This window comes from Trachypithecus francoisi, unplaced genomic scaffold (assembly GCF_009764315.1).
Source record: "Trachypithecus francoisi isolate TF-2019V2 unplaced genomic scaffold, Tfra_2.0 Lachesis_group21, whole genome shotgun sequence".
NCBI classification, from domain to species: domain Eukaryota; kingdom Metazoa; phylum Chordata; class Mammalia; order Primates; family Cercopithecidae; genus Trachypithecus; species Trachypithecus francoisi.
Genome location: NW_022681467.1, coordinates 52,304,502 through 52,323,470, shown reverse-complemented (window position 1 = coordinate 52,323,470; position 18,969 = coordinate 52,304,502).

The window sequence follows — 18,969 nt, the reverse complement described above, 5'->3', positions numbered from 1 at the left end:
ATAACAAAACATCAGGGAAACCTAGACATCCAACAGTAGGGAACTGGTTAAGTTAGGTACATGTAAACCAGAATAATAACAGCCAAATATATTAAGGGTAGAGAGTTGAATATGTTAAGCAGAAAAAACTTTTCTTCTACCCTCTTTAGTTCAGCACCTGGGATCTGCAAATTAAAGTAACAAAAGGCAGATTAACAGGAGAAAAAACATATAATTTTTGTTAATATTTACATGCATAAGAGTTTATAGAAAAGAAGTAAAACTCAAAGAAATGGTTAGATGCAGGCTTATATAACTTTTTTTTTTTTCTTGACAGAGTCTTGCTCTGTTGCCCAGGCTACAGTGCAGTAGTGTGAGCTCGGCTCACTGCAACCTCTGCCTCCTGTGCTCAAGCCATTCTCCTACCTCAGCCTCCTGAGTAGCTAGGACTACAGGTGCCACCAACATGCCCAGCTAATTTTTGTATTTTTAGTAGAGACAGGGTTTCACCATGTTGGCCAGGCTGGTCTCAAACTCCTGACCTCAGATGATCCACCCACCTCAGGCTCCCAAAGTGCTGGGATTACAGGTGTGAGCCACCGCGCCTGATCTTATGTAACAAAGGAAATAAGGTTTGGGTTTCAAGCAATGATACACTGTAGGAAAGTAACCAGGAAATGAGAGAGCTAATGGAATATAAGGGCTAATTTAGTAAGGTTGGCATATGCAAATTTACATCGTAGTTTAAAATGTATTGAGTGGCTAGGTGCAGTGGCTCATGCCTGTAATCCTAGCAGTTTGGGAGGCCAAGGCAGGAGGATTGCTTGAGTTCAGGAGTTTGAGACCAGCCTATGCAACAAAGTGAGACCCCTGTCTCTCCAAAATATTTAAAAATTAACCGGGTGTGGTGGTATGCACCTGTAGCCCCAGCTACTCAGGGGACTGAAGTTGGAGGATCGCTTGAGCCTAGGAAATTGAGGCTGCAGTGAGCCAAGACCACATCATTGTACTCCAGTCTGGATGAGAGATTGAGACCCTGTCACCAAAAAAAAAGAAAAGAAAAATTCGGTTAATGTTTTGAGGTCACATCGCCAAATTATTAGTTATATTTGTTATATTAGTTATGTAATATATAAAACTAATATATAATATTAGTTATATAATAAATGAGTTATTATAGTAATTCATTTTTATATTTTTGTATTATTATAGTAACTCATTTATTAAGCATTTACTGTGAGGCAGGCATTGCCTAGGCCTGGCAGTGGAGACCCAATGGTGGTGGATTCTGCCCTCCTGAAGCATCTCCTTTAATGCTGTGAGTCAGATAAAAACCCCGCTGCAATGGTAACGAATGTGTCATTAAGGGCAGCGTGTACCCTTGGTGGGAAGGAGCGGAGCTCTGGACCTTTGCACTTGCTGTGCATGCTCTGTTCCAAAGTGCCCTCTTAAAGGTCTTCCCTGACCATGAAGCTCAGGAGCCCGCTCGTCCTGGTGCATCCTTCTTTCTAGGCCGATCCTCTGCTGATATGCTATTGTATAGTCACATGTCATTGCTGTTGTCTGCTCCCCATTGTCTAACAGCCTCTAAGAGGCTGACAACTCATAGGATTCTATTACCTATGCATGCTCAGTGCTGAGAGCCTGCTTGACTCATGGGAGTCAGTTAATATTTAGGGAATGAATGGATGTCTGGCAAGGTACGTGGGCTGAGACCAGACTGGATGGGCAGGGTGGGGAACCCAAAGCTATGTCCACTGTCTAAGTCACACAGTTTCTGTTCTCTTTTTTTCTTTTCTTTTTTTTGAGATAAAGTCTCACTCTGTTGCCCAGGCCAGAGGGCGGTGGTGTGATCTAAGCTCACTGCAGCCTCCACCTCTCTGATGCAAGTGATTCTCCTGCCTCAGCCTCCTGAGTGGTTAGGACTGCAGGCGCCTGCCACCACACCTGGCTAATTTTTGTATTTTTAGTAGAGATGGGGTTTCACCATGTTGGCCAGGCGGGTCTTGAACTTCTGATCTCAGGTTATCCGCCCACCTCCGCCTCCCAAAGTGCTGGGATTATAGGTGTGAGCCACTGCGCCCAGCCTACAGAGCCATGAAGTAGCTCAAACACGATTGCAGGCTGAGGACCCCTTGAAGGGCACCCTGCACAGGCTAGTTTTCTGCCAATGGCCTCCACAGACCTTCCGGTCCGTTTCAGAGCAGTGCACAGCCCTTCCTGACGGCACGCATGACCTTTCTGGGAAGAAAGGCTTGTTGCCCACCACCCCCAGATTGTCAGAGCCCGCTGGGTCCAGAGTCGAAGGGTTACAGGAAAGGGGTCCCGATCCAGACCCCAAGAGAGGGTACTTGGATCTCGTGCAAGAAAGAATTCAGGGTGAGTCAGCAGTGCAAAGTGAAGGCAAGTTTGTTAAGAAAGTGAAGGAATAAAAGATTGGCTGCTCTGTAGACAGAGCAGCCCCGAGGGCTGCTGGTTGCACATTTTTATGGTTATTTCTTGATGACACACTAAACAAGGGGTGGCATCACTCCCCCTTTTAGACCATATCGGGTAACTTCCTGATGTTGCCATGGCATTTGCAAACTGTCATGGCACTGGTGGGAGTGTAGCTGTGAGAACGACCAGAGGTCACTCTTTTTGCTATTTTGGTTTTGATGGGTTTTGGCCAGCTCCTTTACTGCAACCTGTTTTATCAGCAAGTCTTTATGACATGCATTTTGTGCTGACCTCCTATCTCATCCTGTGACCTAGAACGCCTTCAGCATCTGGGAATGCAGCCCAGTAGGTTTCAGCCTCATTTTACCCAGGTCCTGTTGAAGATGGAGTAGCTCTGCTTCACACCCTCTGACACAAGCTCCTCTCACGATCAAATCCTGGAATCAGGTCTGGCCCGTGGTAGCCATCAGTAAGTACCTGGTGAATGGGTGATCTGTGGTGAGGGGAGTGAGCTGAAGACAGCCACCTTCTGGGCTTCTGAGGAATTTGATTTACTCTCCCATGGCTCTCCTTTCACATGAGGACAAATCCAAAGTCCTTTCAGTAGCCTATGGGGCCTCTATGGTCCACACCCTGCTCCATTGCTGCTCGTGCCTTCTCTCCCTGCACTGGTGCCTCCATCATGCCAGGCTGCTCTGACTGCAGGCTCTCTGCCGGCCCATTCCTCCTGCCATACACCCTTCCCTCCCACTTTGTCCTTACAGTTTCCTCTCTCAGTCAGCTGCTTCTCAGTGAGCCCTTCCCTGATCACATTGTTTAAGGTTGTAAACTAACTGCCCTGCTCACCACATACACACACACGCACACACATGCACACACATGCACGCTTGCACACATATTGTGCACAGATCCACACACACACGCCCTATTCCCCTTCTATACACACACACGCACACACACACACACACATGCACGCTTGCATGCATATGCGCACACATGCACGCACACACGCCTTATTCCCCTTCTATACACACATGCATACACATGCACCGTTGCAAGCATATGTGCACACATGCGTGCACACACGCCCTATTCGCCTTCTGTACACACACACGCGCACATACACACACACATGCATGCACACACACCCTATTCCCCTTCTGTGCTCTTTCTCCATAGCACCTCCGCCCCCCGATAGACTACGGATTTGGCTTTTGTATTTCCTGTCTCTCTCTCCCAGGAGAATGAAAGCTCTATGCAGGCTGATGGCTGTGTGTGTTTTTAAATCTCTTCATCCCAGTGTCTATAACAGCACATAGAACAAATATACACTTATTGTATGAATAAATAATCAAATGAAAAATGTTACTTGCTAATGAAAATAATGTTACTATTACTACTAGTATTACGAATGCTGGTTGTGGCCAGAGCGGTGGCTCATGCCTGTAATCCCAGCACTTTGGGAGGCTAAGACAGGAGGATCACTTGAGGCCAGGAGTTTGAGACCAGCCTGGGCAACATAGTGAAACCCTGTCTCTACAAAAAATTAATAAAATTAGCTGGGCGTGATGGAATGTGCCTGTAATCTAGCAACTCGGGAGACTGAGGCAGGAGAATCATTTGGACTCAGAGGTAGGTAGAGACTGCAGCGAGCCAAGATCACGCCACTGCACTCCAGCCTGCGCAAGAGAGTGAGACTCTGTCTCAAGAAAACAAGAAACAAACTCCAAAACAGCTAGTTGTTGTGTTATTAGTCATTTAGAAACATTCTATTACTTCAACTTACACAACTGTTAATCATAGGTCTGTCAAGCAAAATCTGGAAAAAGGTGTGCTCACTATTCTCTGTGATGGGCTGTATCTGCCATCTAGTGGCTCTCTCTAGTGACTGCAAGCCACATAAGCTCCGGTTCTAACATTGATGCTGCGAGGTGAGCTGTCTGTCAACTCTCCAGCCGTCTAGCCACACGTCAGTCTCAACACTTGTACTAGCATCTCTTGTGAGAATGCAAATTGGCACAATCCTTTTAGAGGGAAATTTGGCAATACCTAACAAAACTGCATATGCACTTACCTTTCTAACCTACAATCACTCTTCCAGGTATCTACCCTGCAATTACAGCTTCAGCAATACCAAAATACATAGGCACAAGGTTAGGCGCTGCACCATTGTTTGTAATTTCAAATGTTTGGACGCTCCCTGCGTGTTCATATCTGAGAGCACAGCTGTGTAAACTATGGCACGTTCACACAACGAAGTTCTGTAAAGCTGGAAAAAAAGAAGAGAAAGACCTCTGCGAACTGACATGGAGTCACCTCTGGACATACTGCTAAGTGAAAAGAAGCAAAGTCCAAAAGAAGAGCCATAGTGTCTACTCCTTTTTTTTTTTTTTTTTTCTTGAGATGGAGTCTCACTCTGTTGCCCAGGCTGGAGTGCAGTGGTGAGATCTTGGCTCACTGCAACCTCTGCCTCCCAGGTTCAAGCAATCCTTGTGCCTCAGCATCTCAAGTAGCTGGGATTACAGGCGTGTGCCACCATGCTCAGTGAATTTTTGTATTTTTAGTAGAGACAGAGTTTCACCATATTGGCCAGTCTGGTCTTGAACTCCTGACCTCAGGTGATCCACCCACCTCCGCCTCCCAAAGTGCTGGGATTACAGGCGTGAGCCACAGCGGCAGGCCCATAGTATCTACTCTTCATGCAAGAAAGAAGGAAATAGAAGAAAATATATTTGTATCTGTTTGTGAAACACAAAAAGCACAGGAGGAATAAAGCAGAGACCAACGAGACTGGTTACTTACACTGGCTGTATGGGAGAGAGGTGGGAAGGAGGGAATGGTACGGGGAACAGGAATGAGGAAAGAGACCTTCTCTGGATGTATCTCTCCCTGACTCTTAAGCTAATCATGATACTTCACATAATTTCACATATCCAAAAGGAACCCAAAATGAAATACAAACACTAACAAATGAACCTAATAACAAATGAAACGAGACCCCATCTCTACAAAAAAAAAAAAAAAAAAACAATAGCCAGGTGTGGTGTTACACGCCTGTAGTTCCAGCTACTCAGGAGGCTGAGGTGAGAGGATAGCTTGAGCCCGGGAGGTCAAGGCTGCAGGGAACTATAATCACACCGCTGCACCCCAGCATGGGCGACAGAGCAAGACGCTGTCTCTAAAAAACACACAAAACTACAAACAATAACAAACAAGTAACACAACCACCTGAAGGGGCCAGGGAAGGAAGAACTCACTAACTAACTTTGTTTTTTTTTGTTTTGAAACTGAGTCTCTCTCTGTCACCCAGGCTGGAGTGCAGTGGCATGATCTCAGCTCACTGCAACCTCCACCTTTCGGGTTCAAGTGATTCTCCTGCCTCAGCCTCCTGAGTATCTGGGATTACAGGTGCGTGCCACCACGTCCAGCTAATTTTTGTATTTTTAGTAGAGATGGGGTTTCACCATGTTGGTCAGGCTGGTCTCAAACTCTGACCTCAAGTGATCCACCCCCCTTGGCCTCCCAATGTGCTGGAATTACAGGTGTGAGCCACCATACCCAGCCACACTGAGTAACTTTGGAAGACAACATTGTGACTAGATACTGTGAGGCTCAAGATGAAATGAGCTGTCCCCAAATATGCAATCTGGTTAATACATGTGTTCTTAATGGGCTATGGGTCTGCAGCTCTTTGTGTGTGTACTAGAATTGAACACTGTATTAGGATTGCTATAAAGAAATACCTGAGACTGGGTAATTTGTAAAGAAAAGAGGATTAATTGGCTCACAGTTCTGCAGGCTGTACAGGAAGCATGGTGCTGGCATCTGCTGGGCTTCTCGGAAGTCCTCAGGAAACTTACAATCATGGTGGAAGGTAAAGGAGGGGCAGCTACGTCACATGGCCAGAGGAGGAGAAAGGGGGCGAGGGGAGGTGCCACACACTTTTAAACAACCAGATCTCACAAGAACTAACCCACAAGAACAGCACCAAGGGGATAGTGCTAAACCATTCATGAGAAATCCACCCTCATGATCCAATCACCTCCCACCATGCCCTACCTCCAACATGGGGAATTACACTTCAACATGAGATTTCAGCGGGGACACAGACCCAAACTATATCAAACATATAAGTAAATATAGATCATTAAAGCCAGGTTTCCTGCTGTTGGAGAAAGAAGTTGTAAGGAAGGGGAAGGAGGATGGCTGGAACGAACCTGAAGTGTCTTTCTAGAATTGGAGAGGTCAGCATAGGATCACGGTATTTCACAGTCGTATACCCAGACAGATGCAGAACCATAGCTGTGTTCGGGGAGAGGCTTCATACATCCATTTATATTTCCTACAAGACGGCCTAAGAGCAATAGCAGCCCAATAGCATCAAGCACACCTAGTAACCAGGTCCTGGCTTCTAAACACCATTCTCCAAGAAAAGGAACCTGGATCCTTGGGGAAGTGGCTGATTCCAGGATGAAGGCAGGCAATGAACCAGATGAGCGTGGAGCATCTTGGGTTGCCAGAAAGTAAGGAATTGCTCAGAAGAGGAAGGGGCTCGCTCACAGAACACAAGTGCCAACCCAAAGGAGCTCTTAATGCCAAAGGTGGTAAGGTTGAAGCCAGAAAATAACAAAAATATCAGATTTTAATAGAATAAAATAAACACCCATAAATCCATACTGAAATCCATCCATCAATCAACAGCGAAGGAACAGCTCTTCCTTACAGCAGAATCCCAATCAATAAAAAATGTAGAAGGAGAGGAAAATTGAAATCACCATTAGGCAAGCACCAAACCCTGCGGAAATAATTGTCGCAGCCAAGGCCCACCGATGCATGCTCAGCTTAGTGGGTGGAAGGCTAAGGAGGCAGGATTGGTGCAACCTCAAAGTAGTTCCCCTAATGCATTTATTAACAACAAGGGAGAAAATACCCTTCCAGAGCAGACATCCATGATAGCCCAGTGAACACCAGTATCGTCCAAGGAGCACAGCTAACGTCCACAGTGAGGGGCACGAACACAACACGAACCCCTGGTCCGAGGCACTGAGAAGGCCACCATAGCGCTTCTCCAGTATCACTTCCACACACGCATGACCACATTCCCATCATGAAAAAACACCCTTCAAACCCACATCGAGGGACATTCTACCGAATAGCCGATCGCTGTTCTTCATTGTACAATTGACTGTTGAACCACACATGTTTGAACTGCGGGTCCACCTCTGCCCAGATTTTCTTCTTTCTCCACCACACCTGAGACAGCAAGACCAACCCCTCCTCTTCCTCTCCCTCCTCAGCCAACTCAATGTGAAGATGACGAGGACAAAGGCCTTTATGATGATCCACTTCCACTTTGTGAATAGTACATGTATTTTATCTTCTTTGATTTATGAATAATTGTTTTCTCTAGCTTACTTTATTGTAAGAATACTGTATATAATCCATATAATATACAAAATATGTATTAATCAACTGTTTATGTTATCAGTGAGGCAGTCAGTAGTAGGCTATTAGTAGTCACGTTTTCGGGGAGTCCAGTGTTAAACATGGGCCAAGCACAGTGGCTCACGCTTATAACCCCAACACTTTGGGATGCTGAGGTGGGAGGATCACTTGAGCCTAGGTGTTCAAAACTAGCTTGGGCAACATAATGAAACCGTTTCTACAAAAAATTTTGAAAAAGTAGCTGGGCGTGGTGGTGCATGCCTGCAGTCCCAGCTACTCAGGAAACTGAGGTAGGAGGATCATTTGAGCCCAGGAGGTTGAAGCTGCCGTGAGCCGAGATCACACCACAGCATTCCAGTTTCGGTAACAGAGCACGAGCAAGACCCTGTCTCAGAAACAACAAAAACCAAATGTTAAAACATGGTAGCCAGACGTGGTGGCTCGCACCTATAATCCTAGCACTTTGGGAAGCCAAGGAGGGTAGATTGCCTGAGCTCAGGAGTTTGACGCCAACCTGTGCAACATGGTGAAACCCCATCTCTACCAAAAAATACAAAAATTAGCTGGGCGCGGTGGTGCATGCCTGTAATCCCAGCTACTTGGGAGGCTGAGATAAGAAAATTGCTTGAACCTGGGAGGCAGAGATTGTCGTGAGATGAGATTGCGCCACTGAACTCTAGCCTGAGTGACAGAGCAAGACTGTCTCCAAAACGAAAACAAAAGTTAAACATGGATTTTTGACGGCATGGGGGCTGGGGTGACCTTAACTTCTGTGTTGTTCAAGGGTCCGCTGCACCAAAAAACTGATCACGATCAAGGTCATACAAGACGAGGGAAGACTGAGGACTGCTCCAGGCTGGAGGAGTCTAAGGAGGGTTAAGTCAATGCATTCTGGGTGCTGGTTCTGGAACAGAAAGAACACATTCATGGAGTGAATTTTATTCATGAAGGAAATTCAAATAAAATTGTTAACAGTGCTGTACCCATATCACATTTCTTGATTTTCATGACTGTACTGCGGTTGTGTAGGCTGTTAAGTTCAGAGACAGCTGGGTGAGAGCGGCACAGGAACTCTGCACTATTGCAACCTTTCCATAAGTCTGACAGTTTTTAAAACTCGGCTGGCCTTCGTGGCTCACGCCTGCAATCCCAGCCCTTTGAGAGGCCAAGGCAGGTGGATCACCTGAGGTCAGGAGTTTGACACCAGCCTGACCAATATGGTGAAACCCTGTTTCTACTAAAAATACAAAAACTAGCTGGGCATGATGGCATGTGCCTGTAATCCCAGCTACTTGTGAGGCTGAGACAGGAGAATCCTTGAAGCCGGAAGGCACGGGTTGCAGTGAGCTGAGATTGAGCCACTGCACTCCAGCCTGGGAGACAGAGTGAGACTCTAACTCAAAAGCAAACAAACAAAAAACAACAACAAAAAATAAAACTTTATATTGAGTACCTGTTATATGCCGAGTCCTGTCCCAGATGCTGAGACTATGGCAATAAACACAATAGACACCCTCCCTGTAATAGACAAGAGAGTCTGGGCACGGTGGCTCATGCCTGTAATCCCAGCACTTTAGGAGGCCGAAGTGGGCAGATCACTTGAGGTCAGGAGTTCAAGACCAGCCTGGTCAACACAGCAAAACCTTGTCTCTACTACAAATACAAAAATTAGCTGGGCGTGGTGGTGCACACTTGTAATCCCAGCTACTCAGAAGGCTGAGACAGGAGAATCGCTTGAACCCAGGAGGCGGAGATTGCAGTGAGCCGAGATGGCGCCACTGCACTCCAGCCTGGGCAACAGAGTGAGATTCCGTCTAAAAAAAAAAAAAAGACAAGAGAAACAAAACCATTGTTCATGCTCTCACACTTACCACATTCTACCTCTGGTTACCGTAATGTATATGTGTGTGTCAGTGGGGGTGTTTCCTACACATCAAGCAATTCCCCAGCGGACACCAGCTGGGGTATCCGCTGGGGAATTCAATTCAATTCTTCCAATTCAATTCTGACACTACTTACCTGGAGACAGCATCAGATCCCACAGGATGAAGACTCAGTCCCCAAGACTGCCTCCCACTTCAGGCGACACCCACAAGTCCCAGGCTGACCTGAATCTCTAACCAACCTGGTAGAGATGGAGAGTTTTCATGACCCGCTCCTCTGGCTTGATTCATTTGCTACCGTGGCTCACAGAACTCAGGGAGACACTTTCATCATGTTTGCTTGTTTGTTTGTTTGTTTGTTTGAGATGGTGTCTTGCTCTGTTGCCCAGGCTGGAGTGCAGTGGTGCAATCTCGGCTCACTGCAACCTTCACCTCTTGCATTCAAGCAATTCTCTTGCCTCAGCCTCCTGAGTAGCTGGGACTATAGGTGCCCACCACCACACCCGGCTCATTTTTTTTTTTTTTTTGAGACGGAGTCTTGCTCTGTCGCCCAGGCTGGAGTGCAGTGGTGCAATCTCGGCTCACTGCAACCTCTGCCTCCTGGATTCAAGTGACTCTCCTGCCTCAGTCTCCCAAGTAGCTGGGACTACAGGCGCCTGCCACCAAGCCCGGCTGATTTTTTGTATTTTTAGTAGAGATAGGGTTTCACTGTGTTGGCTAGGATGGTCTCGATCTCCTGACCTCATGATCTGCCCGCCTTGGCCTCCCAAAGTGCTGAGATTTTTTGTATTTTTAGTAGAGATGGGGTTTCACCATGTTGGCCAGGATGTTCTCAATCTCTTGACCTCATGATCCACCCGCCTCAGCCTCCCGAAGTGCTGGGATTACAGGCGTGGGCCACCGCGCCCGGCCGTCATGGTTTTTTATTGTAAAGGATATTGCAAGGGATACAGATGATGTGCCAGCCAGAAGACGTACACAGGGCAAGGCGAGGGGGAAGAGGTGCGGAGCCTCCATGTCCTCCCCAGGCGTGCCACCCTCCAGGAACCTCCAGATGCTCAGCTATCCAGAGGTTCCTCACACTCTGTCCCTTGGGTTTTTATGGAGGCTTTATTACATAGGCATTATTGATTACATCACTGGTCAATGGTGATCAACTCAACCTTCAGCATCTCTCTCCTCCCCAGAGGCGGAAGGGTGGGGACTGAAAGGTCAAACCCTCCAATCACAGATTTTTAAACCTGTGATTAAAAAATCACAGGTTATTCCATCCTGAGGCTTAGCCACCAGACATCACTTTGGAAATTCTAAGGGGTTTAAGAGTTGGATGCCAGGACATGGGGAGGGATGAAGACCAAGTATTTTTTTCTGATTATGAATTACAATATCACAGTCCCTGCCTAAGGGGAGAAGGCAGAAACAAGAAACAGATTAACAGAAAGCATAATGTCCCATAGTAATATGTGCTGCAAAAAGAAAAAGAGAAAAGGAAAGTCGGAGGATGTGATAGGAGAGATGGGAGGGGGCCCGTTAGCTGGGTGGCCAGGGAGAGCCACCCTGAGGGGTGACCTCTGAGCAAAGACCACAGTGACAAGCCTAGTAGCTAGCAATGTGGTATCTGGAGGAAGCACGCCGGGGAAGGAAGGCTGTGCAAAGTCCTGAGGCAGAAATGAGCTTGGCACGTGCAGCTGGGAGGGGACTATTCACAGAGCTAGGAGGGGACCAGGACCTGTGGGCACCTGCAGGCCAGGGGGGTGGGATTGAACACCACTGTGAGCACAGTGGGAAACTACAAAGGGTTTAAATCCATTGTGATGCATCCCCCATTATAATCATTTGCATATTATAGGTATTTATGGTTTGCTGTCCATCTCTCCCATTAGAATATATTAGAATATAAGGTGAAATTTCATTATAAAATGTTGGCCACTGTATTAGTTCATTCTCATGCTGCTATAAAGAAATCCCCCAAACTGGGTAGTTTATAAAGGAAAGAAGTTTAATTGACTCACAGTTCCACAGGGCTGGGGAGGTCTCAGGAAACTTAACAATCATGGCAGAAGGCGAAGCAAACGCATCCTTCTTCACATGGTGGCAGTAAGGAGGAGAATGACAGAAGTGCAGAGCAAAGGGAAGAAAAGCCCTCACGAAACCGTCAGGTCTCATGAGAATGCAGTCAATCTCATGAGAACAGCCCTGGGGAAGCACCCCCATGATTCAGTCACCTCCCACCAGGTCTGTCCCCCAACAGATGGGGATTACAATTTGGATTACAATTCAAGATGAGATTTGGGTGGGGACACAGAGCCAGACTCTATCAGCCTCTAATTCAAACTTTCAAAAAAATTACTGTGGGCTGAAACGCACTTACTCCATCATCCAGAAATTGTACTTCTGGGCATTTATCCCAGAGTCATGAAGACTCGTGTCCACACGAGAGCCTGTGCGTGATTCTCCATAGCAGCTGTTTATAACGCCAAAGCTTTTGGGAACAACCCATATGTCCCTCCATAAGGGGGTGGTTCAACAAGGTGGGGCACGTGGTGCTCAGTGACAGAAAGGCTTGAACTCATGGTGTGGGTGACAACCAGGATGGACCTCAAGGAAGTTAGGCTAAGTGAAAAGAGCCCCTCTCAAAACATCGCAGACTGTATGATTCCACTTATAGAACACTCTCAAAACAAAATTATAGAGATGGAGATTAGTGGCTGCCAGGGGTTAGGGATACTGGGGGAAGGCAGCTTAGTGCACAGAAATCTCTGTGGTGACAGGACATTTCTGCCTCTTTTTTTCCTTCTTTGTTTTTACGTAGCCCTAACAGAAAGATCGTTTTTTAAAACAATTTTTGAGGCAGGGTCTCACTCTGTTGCCCAGGCTGGAGTGCAGTGGTGCAATCTCAGCTCACTGCAGCCTCGACCTCCCAGGCTCAAGCAATCCTCCTGCACAGCTTCCTGAGTAGCTAGGACTACAGGTGCACGCCACCATGCCCAGCTAATATTTGTATTTTTTGTAGAGACAGGGTCTCACTATGTTGCCCAGGCTGGTCTCAAACTCCTGGGCTCAAGCAATCTTCCCACCTAGGCCTCCCAAAGTGCTGGGAGGCATGCACCACCGCGCCCAGCCCTTCTGTATCTTGTTGGTGGTGGTGATTACCCAAATCCATGCAGGGTATGCAACGGCCCAGAGCTCTGCAAGCACACATTGCTCCATGTCAACTCTGTGGTTTTGGGATTGATTTACCTAAGATGCAACCACAGGAGGAAACTGGGAAGAGCACACGGGACCTCTCGGTGCCACCTTTGCAACTTCCTGTGAACCTATTATTATTTCAAAAGAAAAAGTTAAGAAAAATTACTGTGGGCCAAACAAACATGGCACGGGCAGGGGAGGTTTGGTGTCTGAGCCAGTAGTTCATAGCCTCTGCTTTCAAGGGACCGGGCGTTCTCATTCTTGATCCATGGCTGCTGTTTCTTTGGTCTCATTTCTCTGGTTCAGAGACCCAGTGACTAGGTCGAAGGGCAAGGTGGACGTGTCAGCTGTGGTATCAGAAGTTGCAGATGGAAACATTTTGTGTGTTTGCATGTGTGTGTGCATGATGTATTCATTTTTAATTGCTGTGTAAAAACTTTGCCGTAAGTGTAGTGGCTTACAACAATGCCCACTTCTCACACAGTTTTTTTGTGGGTCAGGAGTACATGTAAGGCTGGCAGGGTCTCTGCTTAGGGTCCCCCCAGGCAGAAATCAGGTATCAGTCATGGCTGCTCTACCATCTGAGGCTCAGGCTCCCTCTTCTAAGCCACTGGTTGTTGGTGGAATTCATTTCTACAGCTGTAGAACTGAAGTCCATGCTTTCTTCCCAGCTGTTGTCTGGGCTCTCTCTTGGGTCTTAGGAGCCACCCTCATGTCCCTACCATGGGACCCCCATGGTCTCACAATACCGCAGCTTCCATCTTCAGGCCACCAGGGAAGTCTCGTGGCTACTGTGGGGTCTTATGTAAGACAATGTCATCATCTTCACAGCTACCACCACACTCAAGGGAAAGATTACAAAAGGTGAGTGCCAGCGGGGGGCGGTGGCTCACGCCTGTAATCTCAGCACTTTGGGAGGCCGAGGTGGGCGGATCATCTGAGGTCGGGAGTTTGAGACCAGCCTGACCAACATGGAGAAACCCCTTCTCTACTAAAAATACAAAATTAGCCAGGTGTGGTGGCATATGCCTGTAATCCCAGCTACTCCGAGGCCTGAGGCAGGAGAATCGCTTGAACCTGGGAGGAGGAGGTTGCGGTGAGCCGAGATTGAGCCATTGCACTCCAGCCTGGGCGACAAGAGCAAAACTCCATCTCAAAAACAAAAACAGGCCGGGCGAGGTGGCTCAAGCCTGTAATCCCTGCACTTTGGGAGGCCGAGATGGGCGGATCACGAGGTCAGGAGATCGAGACCATCCTGGCTAATATGGTGAAACCCCGTCTCTACTAAAAAATACAAAAAACTAGCCGGGCGAGGTGGCGGGCACCTGTAGTCCCAGCTACTTGGGAGGCTGAGGCAGGAGAATGGCGTGAATCCGGGAGGCAGAGCTTGCAGTGAGCTGAGATCCGGCCACTGCACTCCAGCCCAGGCGACAGAGCAAGACTCCGTCTCAAAAAGAAAAAACAAAAACAAAAACAAAAACAAACAAACAAAAAACCCCAAAAAACCAAAAGGTGAGTGCCTCTTAGGGCCATCTTAGAATTTAGCCCATCACCCGCATCCAGGTTCATGAACAAGGCCCTGTCCAGTGGCCATGTCCCCTGTCTAATGCTCAATGTTTTGTTAGCACCAGCGCGATGCCTCCATCACCTTGTGCTGGAGCAGCCTCTTTGAAGCTGGGTCCCATTCCTGGTATTCACACCCTTGAGTGACTTGTTTCTACCCAGTAGAGCATGGCACGGCTTATATCCATGGCTCCCACAATGACATCACATTGGGAGGTCCCTGTTGTGTTAGTGACTCACTCTAGAATCTTACTCTCCTTATTGGCTTTGAAGATGCAAACTGCCAGGAGTCCTACAGCTGCAAGGGAATGCATTCTGCAGACAGTCTGAGCTGTCAGCTTGCTCTGATAAACACGTTAGGATTTAGGCAACTGCAGTGACCAGCGGTTATCATTTATGTATCAACTTCTCTTTTTATTTTTCATTTCCTTTTCTTTTATGTATTTATTTATTTATTTTTGAGATGGAGTCTCACTCTGTTGCTCAGGTTGGAGGACAGTGACATCATCTTGACTCGCTGCAACCTCCACCTCCCTGGTCAAGCGATTCTCCTGGCTCAGCCCCCTGAGAAGCTGGGACTACAGATGCACACCACCATGCTCAGCTAATTTTTGGATTTTTAGTAGAGACAGGGTTTCATCATGTTGGCCAGGCTGATCTTGAACTCCTGACCTCAGGTGATCCACCCACCTCTGCCTCCCAAAGTGTGGGGATTACAGGCATGAGTCACTGCATCTGGTTTTATCTATTTATTTATTTTTTTGAGACAGGGTCTCACTCTGTCACCCAGCCTGGACTGTAGTGGTGATATCACAGCTCACTGCAGCCTTGACTTCCCAGGCTCAAGTGATCCTCCTACCTCAGCCTCCCTAGTAGCTGAGACCACAGGCACGCACCCCCATGCTTGACCACTTTTTTTTTTGTTTGCTTGTTTTTTGTTTTGTTTTTTCTTTTTTTTTTTTTCTAACCTTTTTCTCCCAAGGCTCCATTATCCAGACTATTCTGTATATTTTTTGTAGAGTTACGGTATCACCATGTTGCCCAGGCGGGTCTTCAACTCCTAGACTCAAGGGATACTCCTGCCTTGGTCTCCCAAAGTGCTGGGATTACAGGCTTGAGACACTGTGCCGGCCTCAATTTCTCTTTTTAAACCACAGGGTGTGGTAATAGAATTTGAGTTTATGCTGTAACAGCAGAGTTGAGTAACTTTAAGTTATGGCTCCAAAAATGACATCTAATGCATTTTAACATGAAAATATTGCATGAAATTGACTGGATCGAGAAAACACTATTTTCTAGGCAAAACTGTGGTCTGCAAAGTGTGTCTTAAGCTAGGTCAAAGACATGGGGGATACCATTTTTGAGGAATTGTGAAATCCAAATGTACAGCAGATTTTGTTCTAATTTACGTCCTTGGTGCACCTGCCCTGAGGAGTTTTGGCAATTTCCCCTTTTGGAGGATCCCCATCTTTAGCTGGTAGTGCCCTGGATGCAGCTATACACAAAAATACAGTTTGTAGGCTGGGTGTGGGAGCTCACACCTGTAATCCCAGCACTTTGGGAGACTGAGCAGGAGGATCACTTGAGCTTGGGAGTTCAAGACCAGCCTGGGCAACAGACTCTACAAAAAATATCTTTAAAATATTAGCCTGGTGTTGTGGTACATGCCTGTGGTCCCAGCAACTAGAAAGGATGAGGTGGGGCCAGGCGCAGTGGCTCACCCCTGTAATCCCAGCACTTAAGGAGGCTGAGGCGGGCAGATCACCTGAGGTGAGGAGTTAGAGACCAGGCTGGGCAACATGGCGAAACCCCAACTCTACTGAAAGTACAAAAATTAGCCAGGTGTGGTGGCGGGTGCCTGTAATCCCAGCTACTTAGGAGGCTGAGGCAGGAGAATCGCTTTAACTCAGGAGGCAGAAGTTGCAGTGAGCCGAGATCACACCACTGCACTCCAGCCTGGGCAACAAGAGTGAGACTTTGTCTCAAAAAAAAAAGGAAAGGCTGAGGTGGGAGGATCGCTTGAGCCTGGGAGGATGAGGCTGCAGTGCGCCATTATCATGCCACTGCACTCCAAACTGAGTGACAGAGGGAGACCCTGTCTCAAAAAATAAAAATACAAAAAAAAATTTATAAAATTACATTTTTGTCCTCCAGACAAATATGTTTGTGAAGATGAATATATCTACTAATGAATACATTTCCTGGTTTTTGTTTTGTTTTATTTTGAGATAGAGTCTCGCTCTCTTGCCCAGGCTGGAGTGCAATGGTGCAATCTCGGCTCACTGCAACCTCCACCTCCCGGGTTCAAGCGATTCTCCTGCCTCAATCTCCCAAGTAGCTGGGATTACAGGCACCCACCACCATGCCTGCCTAACTAATTGTGTATTTTTAGTAGAGACAGGGTTTCTCCATGTTGGCTGGGCTGGTCTCGAACTCCTGACCTCAAGTGATCCACCCACCTCAGCCTCCCAAAATGCTGGGATTCCAAATGTGAGCCACTGCACCCAGCTTCTGCTTGTTAACATATGAGATTAGCGTAAACTAGGGGTTGGCAAACTTGTTCTGTAAAGGGCCAGTTAGTAAATATTTGTGGGCCATGTTGGTTTCTGTTGCAGTAATTCAAGCCTGCCATTGTAAGCACAAAAGCTAGAGCCATAGATAATGTGGAAATTTTGTGGCACGAAAGCAGCCATAGATAATATGTAAATGAATGAGTGTGGTTGTGTTCCAATAAAACTTCATAGGTGCTAAAATTTGGATTTTATGTAATTTTCATGTCATCCTCTATAAATATATATATATATTTGTTGCCATACATATGTATTTATAGCTACAGGGTCTCACTATGTTGCTCAGGCTGAACTCAGACTCCTGGGCTCAAGCAATCCTCCTGCCTCATCCTCCAGAGTAGCTGGTACTACAGGTACACACCACCATGCTCTGCCTGATATTTTTAACCATGAAAAAATATAAAAATCATTATTAGTTCAGAAGGCCGTGCAAAGATAGGCAGGTGGCCGAATTTGGCCTGTGAGCTGTAGCTTGCTGACCGCAGATCTAAGTATCTACTGGTTAAATGAAGCTAATCTAAAACCTGCCCCATCTTGAGATTACTGGTTACAACCAATTTTTTTTCTTATCTGGATTTCTTCAGAGTGGGCTGTGACAATAACTCACATACTCCAGTTTGCTTGAAAACACTCATAAATAATCTGGAAGGCAAAAGAAGTAATCTTGGCTCCTTCTATTTCCGCTATATCGAAAGCTGAGAGTTAAGACAAAAAGCAAAATGTTCAAGGACCTTTTACAAGAGGTCCACCTCCTACACATGGAGAAAATCATCTGTGTAGGGAGGATCCTGAAAGCCTTGTACAAATAATGGGAGTGGACTTTGTGGTTGGCAAGGAAGGTGGCAGAGATTTAGGACTTCTCTGTCAGGCACCAGAAGTTTGGACTGAAGTGAAACAAAGGAATTTCCATGGTGTCCCACAGCTAACTGTTCTCTCCAGACACGCTCAGGTGTGTCTAAGAAACCATCAGGTTGGCCATTTATTTATTTATTTATTTATTATTTTTTTGAGATGGAGTCTTGCTCTGTTGCCACGCTGGAGCACAGTGGTGCAATCTCAGCTTACTGCAACCTCCGCCTCCGGGTTCAAGCCACTCTCCTGCCCCAGCCTCCCAAGTAGCTGAGACTACAGGCACTCGCCACCACCCCCAACTAATTTTTGTATTTTAAGTAAAGACGGGGTTTCATCACGTTGGCCAGGATGGTCTCGATCTCTTGACCTCGTGATCTGCTCGCCTCAGCCTCCCAAAGTGCTGGGATTACAGGTGTAAGCCACCATGCCCGGCCATATGTTGGCCTTTTAAATGAGGAAAGATGGGCTCAGGGGTCAGTAGGGGCCTTACAGCCCTAAGTATGTGCAGAGTCAGCCACACTAACATGCAAAATATCCACATTTTAAATAAGTATGATAAAGTACATATCAACTGATTGGGGAGCCCCTGGTTAGCACATCTGTATCCAAAACCCCAATGATATAGAAAGCATGACTTGTTTTTCCCTTCTTTTTCTAATTTAAAAATAATAGAGAAGGAATCTCACTATGTTGCCCAGGGTGGTTTCAAACTCCTGGACTCAAGCAATCCTCCCGCCTTGGCTTCCCAAAGTGCTAAGATTACAGGTGTTAGCCACCGTACCCGGCCTCTCCCTTTTCCTTAATCCAACTATTGACAAATGTAACTGCTAGTTTGGAAGAAGGAAAAGTCAATACATGGAACCTTTGAAATGCAATGAGTGAAAGGACTCTTGTGAGAGAATCAGACGACTCTAGAATACACCGCTCCTAATTGAATCATTTTACCATTTAAAAACTATCATTAAAGCCGTCTTTTGTAATATATCAAAGATAAAAAGCAGTTCTGTATCTTGCACAGATAGATACTGTAGAGAACAAGAGTTTGTATG